The sequence below is a fragment of the Scyliorhinus torazame genome, chromosome 21, assembly GCF_047496885.1.
Source record: "Scyliorhinus torazame isolate Kashiwa2021f chromosome 21, sScyTor2.1, whole genome shotgun sequence".
NCBI classification, from domain to species: domain Eukaryota; kingdom Metazoa; phylum Chordata; class Chondrichthyes; order Carcharhiniformes; family Scyliorhinidae; genus Scyliorhinus; species Scyliorhinus torazame.
This window is the reverse complement of record NC_092727.1, coordinates 113,565,941-113,582,437: the sequence shown is the minus strand read 5'-3', so window position 1 is coordinate 113,582,437 and position 16,497 is coordinate 113,565,941. Positions and strand designations below refer to the sequence as shown.

At 45.6% G+C, this 16,497-nt stretch overlaps 1 long non-coding RNA gene across 1 annotated transcript in view; it reads right to left on the bottom strand.

The window, feature by feature from the left end:
- Positions 1-507: 507 nt before the first annotated feature.
- Positions 508-16,497, bottom strand: part of LOC140398528 (uncharacterized) — a 64,673-nt gene continuing 48,683 nt past the window's right edge. The window contains exon 3 of the long non-coding RNA XR_011937503.1: positions 508-2,969. This is a non-coding gene — a long non-coding RNA (uncharacterized lncRNA). The remainder of the gene's footprint in view (positions 2,970-16,497) is intronic.

The window sequence follows — 16,497 nt, the reverse complement described above, 5'->3', positions numbered from 1 at the left end:
AGCATCCCGCCGGCGGGTCGGGGCAGAAATGTGGCGGGGCGGGATGGAGAATTTCGCCCCAGAACTTGTAAAAAAAAATGAATAAAATAATGAAATGAAATGAAAATCGCTTATTGTCACAAATGAAGGCTTCAAATGAAGTTACTGTGAAAAGCCCCTAGTCGCCACATTCCAGAGCCTGTTCGGGGAGGCCGGTACGGGAATTGAACCGTGCTGCTGGCTTGCCTTGGTCTGCTTTAAAAGCAACTATTTAGCCCAGTGTGCTAAACCAGCCCCTGGTTTATAAATAAATGGAAAAAATAAAAATTAAATGAATAAAATAAATGAATAAAATGAATAACCCCCCCTCCCCAAACTTGTAAAAAAAAATGCTGCGACCGTTTAAAAAAAAGCGGCCGCAGTGCGCATGCGTACCTGATCATCGGCGCGCATGTGCATAGTTTTGCGCGTGCACGCCGAAGATCTGGCACGCATGCGCAGTGTGGCCGCATTTTTTTCACATGTTCATGGCCATTTTGAAGGTCGTTTGCAGCCGGCGCTATTAACAGCCAGCTGCTGTGGCTGCTGCGCGCAGATTTGCATGATCGGGAGCGCCGCAACGGACGGCTCCGCGGCCCACCCGTGGGTCGCGCCCCCGAGTTTGACAATGCCTGGTCTAAAACCCATGCAGTTTCAATGTCTCGGTTATTCCTGGTGAAACATAGAGGCTAGTTGTCTGCAAACCTCATCGACAGTAGGGTTTGGTCCTCTCTTCAACAATGAGATGTGTGAATCTCACAAATGGCTATGAGATTCCTTCACTCAGGTCCCTAGTTAATCAAGTATTTTCATGAATTTCCGAGTACTTGAATGGCTGTGTATTACCAAGTCATGGGATATGCTACAGCCATTGTAAACAGCTTTTGCCATCCATTTTAAAAAATATACCTTTAAAGCTTGTAATCCCTGCATACCTGTACTGGGCATGACAGCGACCTTTGCATTTACTTGTAGGAGATTTTCCTCCTGTGCTGCTGATCCACATGTGGTGCAGGTAAAAGTAATGTATGTGCTCAGCCATTAGATACCCATATTGTTTGTTTGTGTTGCTGTACTCCTTTCAGGTGTAGGCAAGCGCAGCCACCAGATAAGCTTTCGAAGTTCAGATGTATTGCTGTCCATGTGAAGAAGATTATCATTTTAATGGAAACACCCATTTCTTGAATGCTGTTCAGAAGCTGGGCAGGGGAAAATTGGTACTAAGATTCCAAACAGTCTGGTCTGTGTGCCCTTCTTACTCACAGGTATCACTTGAATGCGGGCGCAAGCCTGTGATTGGTAGGACTCAACAGATTTTGCATAAGGGCAAGAATGCCTGTGGAAAATGTATTAAGCACACCAAGTGCTGACTGGCGGCGAAATCGCACACAAAGCTTTCTCCAGTATTTTGGCGTTTGAGTTAGGATTGGATTAACAATCCGAATGCAAAATTCTATTTTTAGAACCTGGGTTAGTTAGGGTTAGAGTTTGTTTTGCCGTTTGAATGCTGTTTTGAAAGCAAACAACATGGAACCCTGCCCTGCTTGCCATTCCTGTATGGTGAGACTAATCTCTGTTGGAATATTATCCAAGTCTGGAATCAATTTATGCTCTAGCAGAGGATATGATGCCACTGCCTGAAGCATTCCAGTGAGATCTCTCTCAGTCTTTCCCTGTACATCTGACCTACAATTGGTTTTAATACTGTAAGACATATCTTTGATCCGGGAGTCGTCTGTTTCTATTTCTGGAGTGACTTTGACCAAGACGTGACTTTGGTACATTTGTATTTCCTGAAACAAAAGTGGTTTTAGTACAGTTTATTTTACATGACATAAATGTAGCTGCACTCCCTGAGGGTATACTCCAAATCGCAACAGGAATAATTCAAACTGAGCTCTGAACCAAAATAAAACAGCTGTGCAGGGATCTAGGTGAATATTAACCCACTGAGACATAAAGGCCATTTCTCTTCCATGCGATTGTTGATGCAAAACATGATTTACTTAAACAAACACTATTCACCTGGACAAAGGGAAAATTTGAAAGCCAAAAACGTCAGGGCTGGAATTCTCCAGCCGTTGGGGTTCTCGGTTCCCGCCGACAGCGCATTCCCGCCCCCGTGTTTCCCAGCGGCGTCGGGTGGCTTAAATGGGAAATCCCATTGACCAGCGGCGGGAATAGAGAATCCCTTCGCCACCGAAAAACACGCAGTTGGGGGACTGCAGAATCAATGAATTAGTCAAACTTACCTTTTGCAGCTCGGGTTTTTAAACGGGAGACATTGGGGCGGTACGGGTGGCGCGGTGGTTAGCACTGCTGCCTCACGGCGTCGAGGACACTGGTTCAATCCTGGCCCTGGGTCGCTGTCCGTGTGGAGTTTGCACATTCTCCCCGTGTCTGCGTGGGTCTCACCTCAACACAAAGATGTGCAGGGTAGGTGGATTGGTCATGCTAAATTGCCCCGAGTACTCTAAATTTATTTTTAAAAACTAAATGATGGGCATACTACTTAGAAGGGAGAATTAGACTCATAATGATTGAATGTCTGGAAAAGCAACTAACGCCAATAGAAAAAGAATGAAATAATTGTCAAAAACCCAACGAACTTGCGGGTTTTCCTGCACATTCACTTCAAAAGATGATTCTTGTTCATTTTCCATTCATTTTCAGTAATGTTGAGAACCTTCCTCCACAGGTGTTAAGCAGAAAACCACGTCAGTCTCTTTTATTAACAGTAACTATGGTTAATTTGAGAAGTCCTTCACATTTGGATCACTGTTTCGATGGACCGATGGTGCCACCTTGAAAAGACTGACAGCACTTTACACAAGGCTATGTGAAAACATAAATTGAGAAATTAAGTCCAGCAAGTAAATTCTTTCAAATTGTCATTCAATTGAAATTCTTCTGTCACAGATCCTTTTCCTTTCTGCACATTCCTATTCTTCCTGCAGAGAGAGTGAAAGTGGTAATTTAATATGAAGTATACACTCGTGATTGGAGCTGAGGCTTGACCTAATTGTTAATTATGTGTTAATTGTTTTGGTTATTTGCAAATGGAGGGCATTAATTGGGGTTTCACTTGAGGACATAAAAAGATACCCGCATTGAAACTGTGGGCTAGGAGTGTCATGGGACTGTCCCTATAAGAAAGGTTTTTGTCTTATCACATGCCTTCAGTGGTGTCATTGTGTGGGTGGAGCTGGGCTGTGGCTCCGTGGGCTGTTTTTGGTTTCGCTTTCACATTTGGCTGCCGTGGACTCAGACAGAGAACAGAAGTGTTTTGGCCTGTCTCTCTCTATTTTCATTTTAAATATTGTTCCAATAAAAAACCCATTGATTATAGCTACTTACTGTTTTAGTACCTTAAAAGATATAGTTTGCTTTCTGGAAGGGTTTAAATCTGCTGGAGAGACAAGGTCAGAATCTCAGGGAAAGCCAGTCTTATTCAAGTAAGAATGCAGAGTGCTGGGCCACACCCTTGAAAAGGGGTTTTGGTTTAGGGGATTTTGTTTTTGAATTGGAACAGTTAAGGGGGAATTCATTAAGTGTTATACATAGATTACTGTAGCTGTGTGTTTATATAAATGTTAACTCAGTTCTTAGAATAAAGCTGATTTTGATTAAAGTGTCTGGGAAGACTGTTGAATGACACCTAAAGGTAGGCTCTTGTGCTCACCCTAGCCAAATTCAACATAAAAAGTTACAGGTCAGGTGAACTCCATAATACATTTTGGGGTTTTTAAAACCTGGCCCATAACAGGAGGTATATGCTTGTAATGTTTCACTCTGCAAATAAACGTTAGACTGAGTAAAGAGATGGCTCCTGTATCATCCTTCATCAATAGCTTTTCTGGAATATCACAGTGATGTCCACTGAAGGTGGACATTGAGCTGATGATATGAGTATAGAATGCCTGCAGTGCAGTAGGAGGCCATTTGGCCCATCGCTTCTGCACCGGCCCTCTGAAAGAGCACCCTACCTAGGCCCACGTCGCAACATATCTATGTAACCCAGTAACCCCACCTAACCTTTTGGACATGAAGGGTCAATTTAGCATGGCCAATCCACGTAACCTGCCCATCTCTGGACTGTGGGAGGAAACCGGAGCGCCCGGACGAAACCCCTGCGGTCAGGGGGAGAAAGTGCAAACTCCACACAGAAAGTCACCCAAGGCTGGAATTGAACCCGGGACCCTGGCGCTGTGAGGCAGCAGTGATAACCACTGTGCCACCCCAGAGTAATCTGGAATCTCCTGCACTTTGTGTCAGCCCCAGCTTAAAATAAACAAACCTCAGGCCCAAGATTCTTACTGGGCCTGACTCAGTGCGTTGCAGTGCAAACACACAATGGGCTCACTCACAAAACAAACCCTCCCACATCATCCATTCAGGCTGTTATGCTGATATTCTGATGCCAGCATGATGCCACACCAATAATCTTTCTGTGCCATCCTTTTTTTTTCAAACATAAAATCATTCAAGGACCAGGGGCGTCATTCTCCGCCGGCGGGAGTCTCCGTTTTGCCGGCGCCCGGGGGTTTCCCGACGGCGTGGGGCTGCCCCACAATGGGAAACCCCATTGACCGGCCGGTGTTACGGAGACTCCCGCCGGCCGGTCGGGGCAGAAATGTGGCGGGGCGGGTAGGAGAATTTCGCCCATGGTCTGGTGACGGCTAAAAGTAGGCATAATACCAATTTTGAGCGTGCTTATTTGAATACTTAGATTAGTGCCACAGTCCTTATAAACATGGGGCGGGATGCTCATTTCTGCCTCACCACTTTGGGGCGATGCTCCGTTACGCTGGCTGGTCAATGGGGTTTCCCATTGTGGGGCAGCCCCATGCCATCGGGAAACCCCTGGGCGCCGGCAAGACGGGGCATCCCGCCGGCGGAGAATCCAGCCCAGGGTTTTACTGAGGGAATTCTCCGCTGCCGGAAAGACTGGTTTGCTCCAGTTTGGTTAGGATCTGCCATAAAATAAAAAAACAGAAAAAAAGTTAGGAATGCACAGAAAGTTGAAAAAGGTTAACCTTTCGGATGGCTCTTCTCTCAGGAACCAATCTTCCCCAGTGAAGGAAGCCTAGCTGGAACAATAGGATTGATTTCCCAGCGTTCCCGGCAAGGAGGACACGCAGGCTGGTGAACCGCTGGTCTCCTCTGCCTGACTCTCCCACCATCAATGTAAACGAGCAGGGAAGCAAACCCACCATTTCCTATTCAACATTGTTCTTGGTCCGGCGAACCCCAATCAGAGAACTACAAGGCCCAACTCATCTCAAGTCATTCTGAGGCTGGTGGATTTGCTATGTATTCTCTGTTTAAGTTCACATTCCCAGCATTCCCTGTTTTAATCTTAACTCTATAAAGGGCTTAACATACTGAACCTTCATTCAACTAAGCAGTTGATGATTTAACCAGCTCTATTGCCCAGATTGGTTACATGTGGTCTGGCTCATACAGTTGTAGCACAGCATTCTATTGCTAACATGTGGGTTGACTGAAACTATGCAAAAAATGCTTGACATAATTAGGATGCATGTTTGTCAATGTAAACTAAAACAGGAAGTTTCTCTGTATTGGCACGAAGACAAAACATGAGGGGCGCGGGTGTGGGGGGAGGGCGTATAAGGGAAAAGCTTTGGGCCAGTAACAAAGATTCTATGAATCGGGCATTCATTTTCTTCTCAAACTTTATTTTTTTCCTGGGACTCTATTTCCCGGAGGCCAGTGGGTCAGGGGCCACACATTCTTCATACAGAACAAGCCTGAGCCTTTGATCCATGTCAAGCATTTAGTATGTATATTTTTCAAACGGAGGATTATCATTGGAACAATCATTCTGGGAGACCTCAGGTTTTCAATCATAGGTATGTGCAACATTACAGCTCATGCTGTTGCATCCCATGATTATAAACAGAGCAGTCTATTAATACTAAAGAGAAGGTGCTGCTCCTTTAACACAGAGGCAGATTTCATAGAATTCACAGTGCAGAAGGAGGCCATTTGGCCCATCGAGTCTGCACCGGCTCTTGGAAAGAGCACCCTACCCAAGGTCCACACCTCCACCTTATCCCCATAACCCAGTAACCTCACCCAACACTAAGGGCAATTTGAACACTAAGGGCAATTTAGCATGGCCAATCCACCTAACCTGCACATCTTTGGACTGTGGGAGGAAACCGGAGCACCCGGAGGAAACCCACACACACACGGGGAGAACGTGCAGACCCGCACAAACAGTGACCCAAGCCGGGAATCGAACCCTGGAGCTGTGAAGCAATTGTGCTATCCACAATGCTACCGTGCTGCCCCTTGAGAGGATTATTGTTAGAGTTAAATCTTCTCCCCTTCTCCAGAAACTCTGAAAGCAAACAAAGCAATTGGCGCGAGTGAATATTCAGATGCAGAAATGTGAAATATTTCTCACTCCTTTTGACATTGAGATTGAGCATTTAAAGTTTTATCATGTGCTGGTGCACAGAAAGAGGCCATTTAACCCACCGGCCAAAATTGTCCAGCCGTTCCCGCCAGCTGGATCTTACGGTCGCACCGATGGCGACCCCCCCCCCCTCCCCCGGGTTCCCCGGCAGCAGAGGGTATGAACAACGGGAAACCCCGTTGACAGCAACAGACCCATTGGAGGCAGTATTCGGGTTATGTTTGTTGGGGGGAGAAGTCCTTGATGCTGATGCTTGGGGTGGAGGGGTAGCCCCCAATGCTTATGGAGGGAGTCCTGCGTATCCATGGCGGGAGTTTTGGGGGGGTTTATTTTCTGTGCTGATTGTGGTGCCGTTTTTAAAGATGGCACTCTAATTTTGCTGCCGCTATCGAGCCCCACCCCACCAGAGTGATGACATGAACCACGCCCCTAAATTTTGTTTCCTGGAGAGGCTCAAAATCTGGATTAAAAAGTCGGTTGGTCAGCTGGAGAGCTACACACAAGCTATGGGAAAATTCCGCCCAACCTGTTTGCAAAGCCGTTCCAGAAACAATTGCCTTGAAAGTGGTGAATGGAGGCCAGCTCCTATTCCATGAGCAAGGCATCCAGACAATCATCTGGGTGTTAAGCTTTGTGGCGACAAACCATTAGAATGGGACCCTGGCTGAGATCGGAATTCCCAGCTATGATCTAATCAAATCTTAATAAGAATACACTAGCCAAGACCATATTTGGATCACTGAGCAGCTGTGTGACAAGCCAACTCTTGTGTCGTTAGCAAGTGCATTCTCTGCAGAACATGACATTCAACTCAGACACTACAGGAACAAGACATCAGGTGGAATTAGCCATTTTTGAAACTAGGTGCTGTGGTGGGCAGTTCATGCGGTGCTCTTCCTGTTGGCCGGAATGGCGCCTGATTCTGCTCTTGGAAGTTCTTTACTAATGCAAGGCGGGTATTGGATTGAATCACCTTGTGGGCCAGGAGCGGATCTGTCTGCCTGCCATCAGCTGGTGGGTTTGATGATCCCAGCACCATAGCTAACTGCCAGCCTAAAACATATATCTCAGTGTCTCCAACCTAACCTCTTTGTGAACCTTCAAGGGATGGCTAACCACACACACAGAGGACATGCATTTAACTCCATCCCCCCTCATCACATGCCTTTCTTTCATCTTCATACAGAGCAAGCTGGCACACAACAAATGTGCAAGAGCCCAGACTGGGAGAGGGACGGCTGAGGTCACTGCTCTGTGAATTGGAGAAGGCTGCAGCTGTCCTTGCAGGGGAAGGGGAGATCTGCCTCTGCCAATAACCTAGTATCGTTCACAGCTCCATCACTTCATCAAACCCTGACAATCACAGTGAGTCACAAATAGCTTGTGCTCATCAACTAAAACTCATCACCAGCAAATCGAGGGCTTCCACAAAGCTGAGCAGCACTTCAGACCCTCAGACACTTCTGAGGATGGAAGGCTCAGGAAGAACCGCCACAATGCTCACCTGCACCCTCCACCAGCTCAGAGAGACACACCTCAGTGGGACATATCTCTAAATTAGACACAGGGTCACTTTCTGGAGAACATCTCACTGGTATTTTCCCCCACCCCAGCAGTTGGAGTTAAGGACAGCCCAGGTCTTCGGCATTCAGAAGGCTGTTGGAGACCTGCCATCTGCTCAGTCCCAGTCAGATGGTGAGTTTCTGAAAGCAGCTCAATGGTGGAGATCCAATGAAAGGTGGCGGAACATCAGGCAAAGGTTTGAGAGACATTCAGCAGATTCGAGTGAATGATGGAAGAGTCCATCCACAATCTTCCTGATGACCTGACGCCAATATGCGATTGCCTTGATGTCATCATGGGAAGGTTGGCATCCGCCATGGAGACCTTGGTCCAGCGGGTCTTGTTGGATTTGCACTCAGCTGTGCACTCCATGGACATACACCCTGGTGGGCACCATTAGGATGTAGACAACATAGGGATGAGGAATTGAGACTACTTCCAGGTGCACCTTCTCCTGCGGGGGTCAGGCTGAGACCCTCTGGCACCCACAGTGTAAGGTTAGGTTTTAGAGGTTTAAACCCTTTCTAATAAAAAAAAAACTCCTTTAATAAAAAAAAAATATTTTCTAATACTAGGGTCCTAAGTTGTCCTTGACCTACTTGGTACAAATAACTAGTGTTCATGAATCAAGTAGAATTTATTAAGCAAGATTTTACAAAACTTAACAAGAAGCTGTGAAGACCATAAAAAATGTTTCTCAACTCTCAAGATCCCAGGAATTCTTGGTGTTGTCAGTAGAGACAATGTCCCTCTCCTTTGTATTTGAAGAGGTGTTGAACTGTCCAGAAGAATCGCAGAAGCTGCATTTTCACTGTGCCAACAGAGACACTAATTCTCCAACTTTTAACCCTCAGTCTCTCATTATTCTGCATTTTGTTTTTTTGGAGGTGGTCCAAATTCACTCCTCCTATTGGCTATAAGGGTGCAAATCATCTTGCATCACCCCACCTTTGCAACACCTGATTTATAGGTTGTAAATGAAGACTCAATTCTATCACTTACTTCCTCAGACCCCAGAGGTTTACATTCCATTGCAAACAAATAACACATTTTCTTCCAGATATAGAGATCATAAATAAAAGTCACATTCTCTTGTCACCATATTTTAACACAAGCCCCACAGAAATCAAAAAATAAAGGTTCCCCTCTGGCACAGGTCAATTACAGGGCGTGGTTTGTTGGAACATATAGAGCGGGATTCTCCCTTCTGGAAAACGGGCAAGAATCACTCCAGACCTTTTCCCTCAAAGGTGATTCTCCGTTTTCCAGGGGACTAGCAGAGCCCCGGTATGCATCCTGCAGCTCTGGCTGCCGGCGGGGCACTACTAGCCAGACCGCATGGGCGCCACCGACATGGCAGAGCCACACAGCGGGCCCACACGGAGGAAGGTAGGTCCCTCCCAGATCGCGATGGCCCGCCGATCGTAATGTCCCAATCATGGGCCTGGCCACCGTTGAGGGCCACCCCTGGAGTCAGATTCCCCCCCCCCACCCCCCACACCCCCACCCCCCCCAACCAGGACCGCCACCAAGGCCGCGGACCCAGCTCCCGTTGGGTGGTACCACAGGTAAACCACGCCGGTGGGAGTTCGGCCGGTCGACCGTGGAGAATCGCCTCAGTGGCCTGTTCCAACGGCCGCCGACCAGCACCGCGTCGACCGCGCACGTGGGGCTGGCGGATCCGCGAAGAATCATGAAAGTGCCGTCGCACCGCATTTCCGGCATGAACGGCTATTCTCCGCCCCCCGCGCCGGGCACGATCCTGGCACGGAGGGCCAGAGAATTCCACCCAAGGTGTTTTTTTTTAAATTTAGAGTACCCATTTCTTTTTTTCCAATGAAGGGGCAATTTAGCTTGGCCAATCAACCTACCTCTTTGGGCTGCTGGGGTGAGACCCCGGCAGACACGAGGAGAATGTGCAAACTCCACAGGGACAGTGACCCGGGGCCAGGATCGAACCTGGGTCCTCGGCGCCGTGAGCTGGCAGTGCTCACTGTCATGTGAGAGTGCCTTTAAGAAATGGATGTTTAAGCAATGTACCTTTAAGAAATGCAGTGATGTCAGAGTGTGGGTGGGGCTGGGCTTCAGATCAGCCATTTTGCAGTTTTTTAGTTTCAGTTTGAAAAGAGCTTGGGAGGGTCTGTGTTTGCAGTGAGCTGAATCTGCTGTGATCTCTGCCATGAAAGACTATTTCTCGATCATTTGGGTGATTTAAACTCATAAAAGTAATGCCTTTAACCTGATGTGTTTCTGTTTAAAGGTGTTAAGTCTCTCTTGGATGTTGAAAGGAATAACTGAAGGATTATTTAGTGTTGTAATATTTTCGGGGTTATCTTTGAAGTAAGGGGTGTTAAGAGGTCCAATGTTTATTTAAAAGGGTTAAGTTGAGTTCGTAGAATAAACATTGTTTTGTGTTTAAAAACCCACGGTTTGCTAGTGTCACACGGGAGGGTTTAAACTAGTATGGCAGGGGGGTGGGCACGGGAGCAATAGGTCAGAAGGTGAGAGCATTGAGTGAGAACTAGGGAATAGGGACAGTGGGGCTCTGAGGCAGAGCAGACAGGGAGAAGTTGCTGAACACAGCGGGTCTGGTGGCCTGAAGTGCATATGTTTTAATGCAAGAAGTATTACGGGTAAGGCAGATGAACTTAGAGCTTGGATTAGTACTTGGAACTATGATATTGTTGCCATTACAGAGACCTGGTTGAGGGAAGGGCAGGTTTGGCAGCTAAACGTTCCAGGATTTAGATGTTTCAGGCGGGATAGAGGGGGATGTAAAAGGGGTGGCGGAGTTACGCTACTGGTTAGGGTGAATATCACAGCTGCACTGCGGGAGGACACCTCAGAGGGCCGTGCGGCTATATGGGTAGAGATCAGGAATAAGAAGGGTGCAGTCACAATGTTGGGGGTTTACTACAGGCCTCCCAACAGCCAGCGGGAGATAGAGGAGCAGATAGGTAGACAGATTTTGGAAAAGAGTAAAAACAACAGGGTTGTGGTGATGGGAGACTTCAACTTCCCCAATATTGACTGGGACTCACTTAGTGCCAGGGGCTTAGACAGGGCGGAGTTTGTAAGGAGCATCCAGGAGGGCTTCTTAAAACAATATGTAGACAGTCCAACTAAGGAAGGGGTGGTACTGGACCTGGTATTGGGGAATGAGCCCGGCCAGGTGGTAGAAGTTTCAGTAGGGGAGCATTTCGGGAACAGTGACCACAATTCAGTAAGTTTTAAAGTGCTGGTGGACAAGGATAAGAGTGGTCCTAGGATGAATGTGCTAAATTGGGGGAAGGCTAATTATAACAGTATTAGGCGGGAACTGAAGAACATAGATTGGGGGCGGATGTTTGAGGGCAAATTAACATCTGACATGTGGGAGGCTTTCAAGTGTCAGTTGAAAGGAATTCAGGACCGGCATGTTCCTGTGAGGAAGAAGGATAAATACGGCAATTTTTGGGAACCTTGGATAACGAGAGATATTGTAGGCCTCGTCAAAAAGAAAAAGGAGGCATTTGTCAGGGCTAAAAGGCTGGGAACAGCCGAAGCCTGTGTGGAATATAAGGAAAGTAGGAAGGAACTTAAGCAAGGAGTCAGGAGGGCTAGAAGGGGTCACGAAAAGTCATTGGCAAATAGGGTTAAGGAAAATCCCAAGGCTTTTTACACGTACATAAAAAGCAAGAGGGTAGCCAGGGAAAGGGTTGGCCCACTGAAGGATAGGCAAGGGAATCTATGTGTGGAGCCAGAGGAAATGGGCGAGGTACTAAATGAATACTTTGCATCAGTATTCACCAAAGAGAAGGAATTGGTAGATGTTGAGTCTGGAGAAGGGTGTGTAGATAGCCTGGGTCACATTGAGATCCAAAAAGACGAGGTGTTGGGTGTCTTAAAAAATATTAAGGTAGATAAGTCCCCAGGGCCTGATGGGATCTACCCCAGAATACTGAAGGAGGCTGGAGAGGAAATTGCTGAGGCCTTGACAGAAATCTTTGGATCCTCACTGTCTTCAGGTGATGTCCCGGAGGACTGGAGAATAGCCAATGTTGTTCCTCTGTTTAAGGAGGGTAGCAAGGATAATCCAGGGAACTACAGGTCGGTGAGCCTTACTTCAGTGGTAGGGAAATTACTGGAGAGAATTCTTCGAGACAGGATCTGCTCCCATTTGGAAGCAAATGGACGTATTAGTGAGAGGCAGCATGGTTTTGTGAAGGGGAGGTCGTGTCTCACTAACTTGATAGAGTTTTTCGAGGAGGTCACAAAGATGATTGATGCAGGTAGGGCAGTGGATGTTGTCTATATGGACTTCAGTAAGGCCTTTGACAAGGTCCCTCATGGTAGACTAGTACAAAAGGTGAAGTCACACGGGATCAGGGGTGAGCTGGCAAGGTGGATACAGAACTGGCTAGGTCATAGAAGGCAGAGAGTAGCAATGGAAGGATGCTTTTCTAATTGGAGGGCTGTGACCAGTGGTGATCCACAGGGATCAGTGCTGGGACCTTTGCTGTCTGTAGTATATATAAATGATTTGGAGGAAAATGTAACTGGTCTGATTAGTAAGTTTGCAGACGACACAAAGGTTGGTGGAATTGCGGATAGCGATGAGGACTGTCAGAGGATACAGCAGGATTTCGATTGTTTGGAGACTTGGGAGGAGAGATGGCAGATGGAGTTTAATCCGGACAAATGTGAGGTAATGCATTTTGGAAGGTCTAATGCAGGTAGGGAATATACAGTGAATGGTAGAACCCTCAAGAGTATTGAAAGTCAAAGAGATCTAAGAGTACAGGTCCACAGGTCACTGAAAGGGGCAACACAGGTGGAGAAGGTAGTCAAGAAGGCATACGGCATGCTTGCCTTCATTGGCCAGGGCATTGATTATAAGAATTGGCAAGTCATGTTGCAGCTGTATAGAACCTTAGTTAGGCCACACTTGGAGTATAGTGTTCAATTCTGGTCGCCACACTACCAGAAGGATGTGGAGGCTTTAGAGAGGGTGCAGAAGAGATTTACCAGAATGTTGCCTGGTATGGAGGGCATTAGCTATGAGGAGCGGTTGAATAAACTTGGTTTGTTCTCACTGGAACGAAGGAGGTTGCGGGGCGACCTGATAGAGGTCTACAAAATTATGAGGGGCATAGACAGAGTGGATAGTCAGAGGCTTTTCCCCGGGGTAGAGGGGTCAATTACTAGGGGGCATAGGTTTAAGGTGAGAGGGGCAAGATTTAGAGTAGATGTACGAGGCAAGTTTTTTACACAGAGGGTAGTGGGTGCCTGGAACTCGCTACCGGAGGAGGTGGTGGAAGCAGGGACGATTGTGACATTTAAGGGGCATCTTGACAAATACATGAATAGGATGGGAATAGAGGGATACGGACCCAGGAAGTGTAGAAGATTGTAGTTTAGTCTGGCAGCATGATTGGCACGGGCTTGGAGGGCCGAAGGGCCTGTTCCTGCGCTGTACATTTCTTTGTTCTTTGTGTCCACAATTGTAATCGCACACCTAGGGAACAAGCCGTGTGCTCGGAAAAGCAACAAATACATTAACGGGGAGGTTGGTTGAACTCCATGATACATTTTGGAGTTCTGAAAATGCCTGGCCCATAACAATTGGGGGCTCGAGGGGGATAAAAGTCTATCTATTGGATTGGCTTTTGTGAACTTAAAGCCAGTGAACCAGTGTTGCTTTTCCGGTGTGGTATTTTAGTTTAAGTGTGTTGTGAACAATGGCTCTTTCAAAGGCTCAGAGGTTTTTGGAGGTGGACACGATAACACGTGATATCTTACTTTCAGAGAGTAAATGCAGTCTGGGTCTGGCAAAAACATTGCAGTTCACAATACCTGACAAAATGCGAAAAGATGAGGTAATTATGGCGGTGGTTAAGCATTTAAAGTTGCCTGAGTTTGACTCAGTTGCAAATTGATCAAATGGAACATGAGAAAGAATTAAAGCGGCTGGAATATGAGAGAGAGAGAGAGGAAAGAGAGAAAGAGAGAGCGAGGGAAAAGAAAGAGAGAGAGAGGAAAAAAAGAAGAGCGAAGAAAGGAGAAAAGAAAGAATAGCCTTCACAGAACGAAAAGAAAAAGGAAGGGAAAAAGATAAAGAGAGGGAGTTTGAACTTCAGAAAATGTCCATGAAACATGACAATCAGTTAAAATTGGCAGACGTAAAGGGAAACGTAGTTTACTGTACTGATCAGTAATACTGATGAAGATAGTGAGAAAGAGCGTCTAAGTCGAAGGCTTGGTGGGAATCTATTTAAATATGTCCAAGCATTGCCAAGGTTTGACGAGAAGGAAGTGGAAGCTTTTTTCATTTCATTTGAGAAGGTAACTAAACAAATGAAATGACCACAGGACATGTGGGTATTACTGATTCAAACAAAGCTGGTAGGTAGAGCTAGTGAAGTGTTTGCATCACTACCGGAGGAGGTATCTGGAACATATGAGGAGGTGAAGAAATCCATCTTAAGTGCATATGAACTAGTGCCTGAAGCTTACAGACAAAGGTTTAGAAATTTAAGGAAATAATTTGGGTCAAACATACATGGAGTTTGAAAGGCTCAAACAGAGTAATTTTGATAGGTGGATAAAGGCTTTGAAAATAGACCAAATGTATGAAGCTCTCAGAGAACTTATACTTTTGGATGAGTTTAAAAATTCAATTCCTGATGTAGTGAGAACTCATGTGGAAGAGCAGAGGGTTAAAACTGTGAGATTAGCAGCAGAAATGGCAGATGATTATGAATTAGTTCATAAATCAAAGATTGGTTTCCGACATCAGTTTCAGACGGTGAGGGATAGAAACTGGGGACATGAGAAATACTCAAGTGGTAAAGGTAAAGGTGATCTGATGGGAGACAATAAAAAGAGTGTATCTCAGATTAAAAAAAGAAATCCAGGAGGGTGGAAAAGAGATGAAAAGTTTCAAATGTTTTCACTGTAATAAACTAGGCCATGTAAAGTCACACTGTTGGTGGTTGAAGAAAAGCACTGGAAAGGCTGATGTGGTAAAACAGGATAAGGCAGTGGGATTTGTTAGAGTGGTAAAGGAAAGCCCAAGGGAAGCAAAAGAGGTGCAAACGATTGTACAGCCTGTTCAAGAAGTAATTGTTAAGAAGGTGCCAGATGTCATTAAAGAATTTACTTGTGTGGGGTAAGTTTACTCATGTGTATCAGGAGGAGCAGGTAAAGAAGTCACAATTTTATGAGATACAGGGGCTAGTCAATCTTTAATGGTAAGAGATGAGGAAGTATGTAGTTTGGGAAGAATGTTGCCAGAAAAGGTGGTGATATGTGGAATTCAAGGTGAGAGGAGTAGCGTTCCATTATATAAGGTAAGGTTGGAAAGTCCAGTGAAGAGTGGTGAAATGGTAGTAGGAGTAATAGAGAAACTATCTTGTCCAGGAATACAGTTTATCTTGGGTAATTATATAGCTGGATCGCAGGTGGGAGTGATGCCTACTGTGGTTGATAAGCCAGTGGATAAGACAAGAGCAGAAATCAAAGAGTGAAGATGAAGTTGAAGTGCAATTATCAGAAAGGATTTTCGATCAGATGGTTGAAAAAGAACAAGAACAGGTGGAGGATGAGGTGGATATTTTTTGTTCAGGAAAATTGGCGGAGTTACAACAGAAAGATGTAGAAATAAAATGGATATATCAGAAAGCATATACGGATGAGGAATCTGAGAGTATACTAGAGTGTTATTACCATAAAAGTGATTTCTTGATGAGAAAATGGAAACCTGTACATATGTGGGCGGATGAAAAGTGGGCAGAAGTTCATCAAGTAGTATTGCCGGTAGCCTTTCGAAAGGAGGTGTTGCGAGTTGCACATGAGGTACTAGTGGGAGGTCATTTGGGAATAAGGAAAACTCAAGCTAAAATCCAGAAACATTTTTATTGGCCTGGACTACATAAAGATGTAGTTACATTTTGTCAATCATGTCACACATGTCAAGTGATAGGGAAACCTCAAGCAGTGATAAAACCAGCGCCCTTAATACCCATTCCAGCATTTGAGGAACCTTTTACATGGGTCCTAATTGATTGCGTAGGACCGCTTCCTAAAACAAAAAGTGGGAATCAATATATTTTGACTATAATGGATGTGTCTACTAGGTTTCCAGAGGCCATTCCAGTACGTAATATTACAGCTAAAAGGATTGTGGAGGAGTTACTTAAATTCTTTACTCGATATGGACTACCCACTGAAATTCAATCGGATAAAGGATCAAATTTTACTTCAAAGTTATTCAAAGAAGTTATGGATAGCTTAGGAATAAAACAATTTAAATCAACTGCGTACCATCCAGAATCGCAGGGAGCGTTAGAAAGGTGGCATCAGACATTAAAGCCAATGTTGAGGGCATATTGTCAAGATTATCCAGAGGATTGGGATAAAGGAATTCCATTCGTATTGTTTGTAATTAGGGATGCACCTAATGAGTCTACCAAATTTAGTCCTTTTGAACT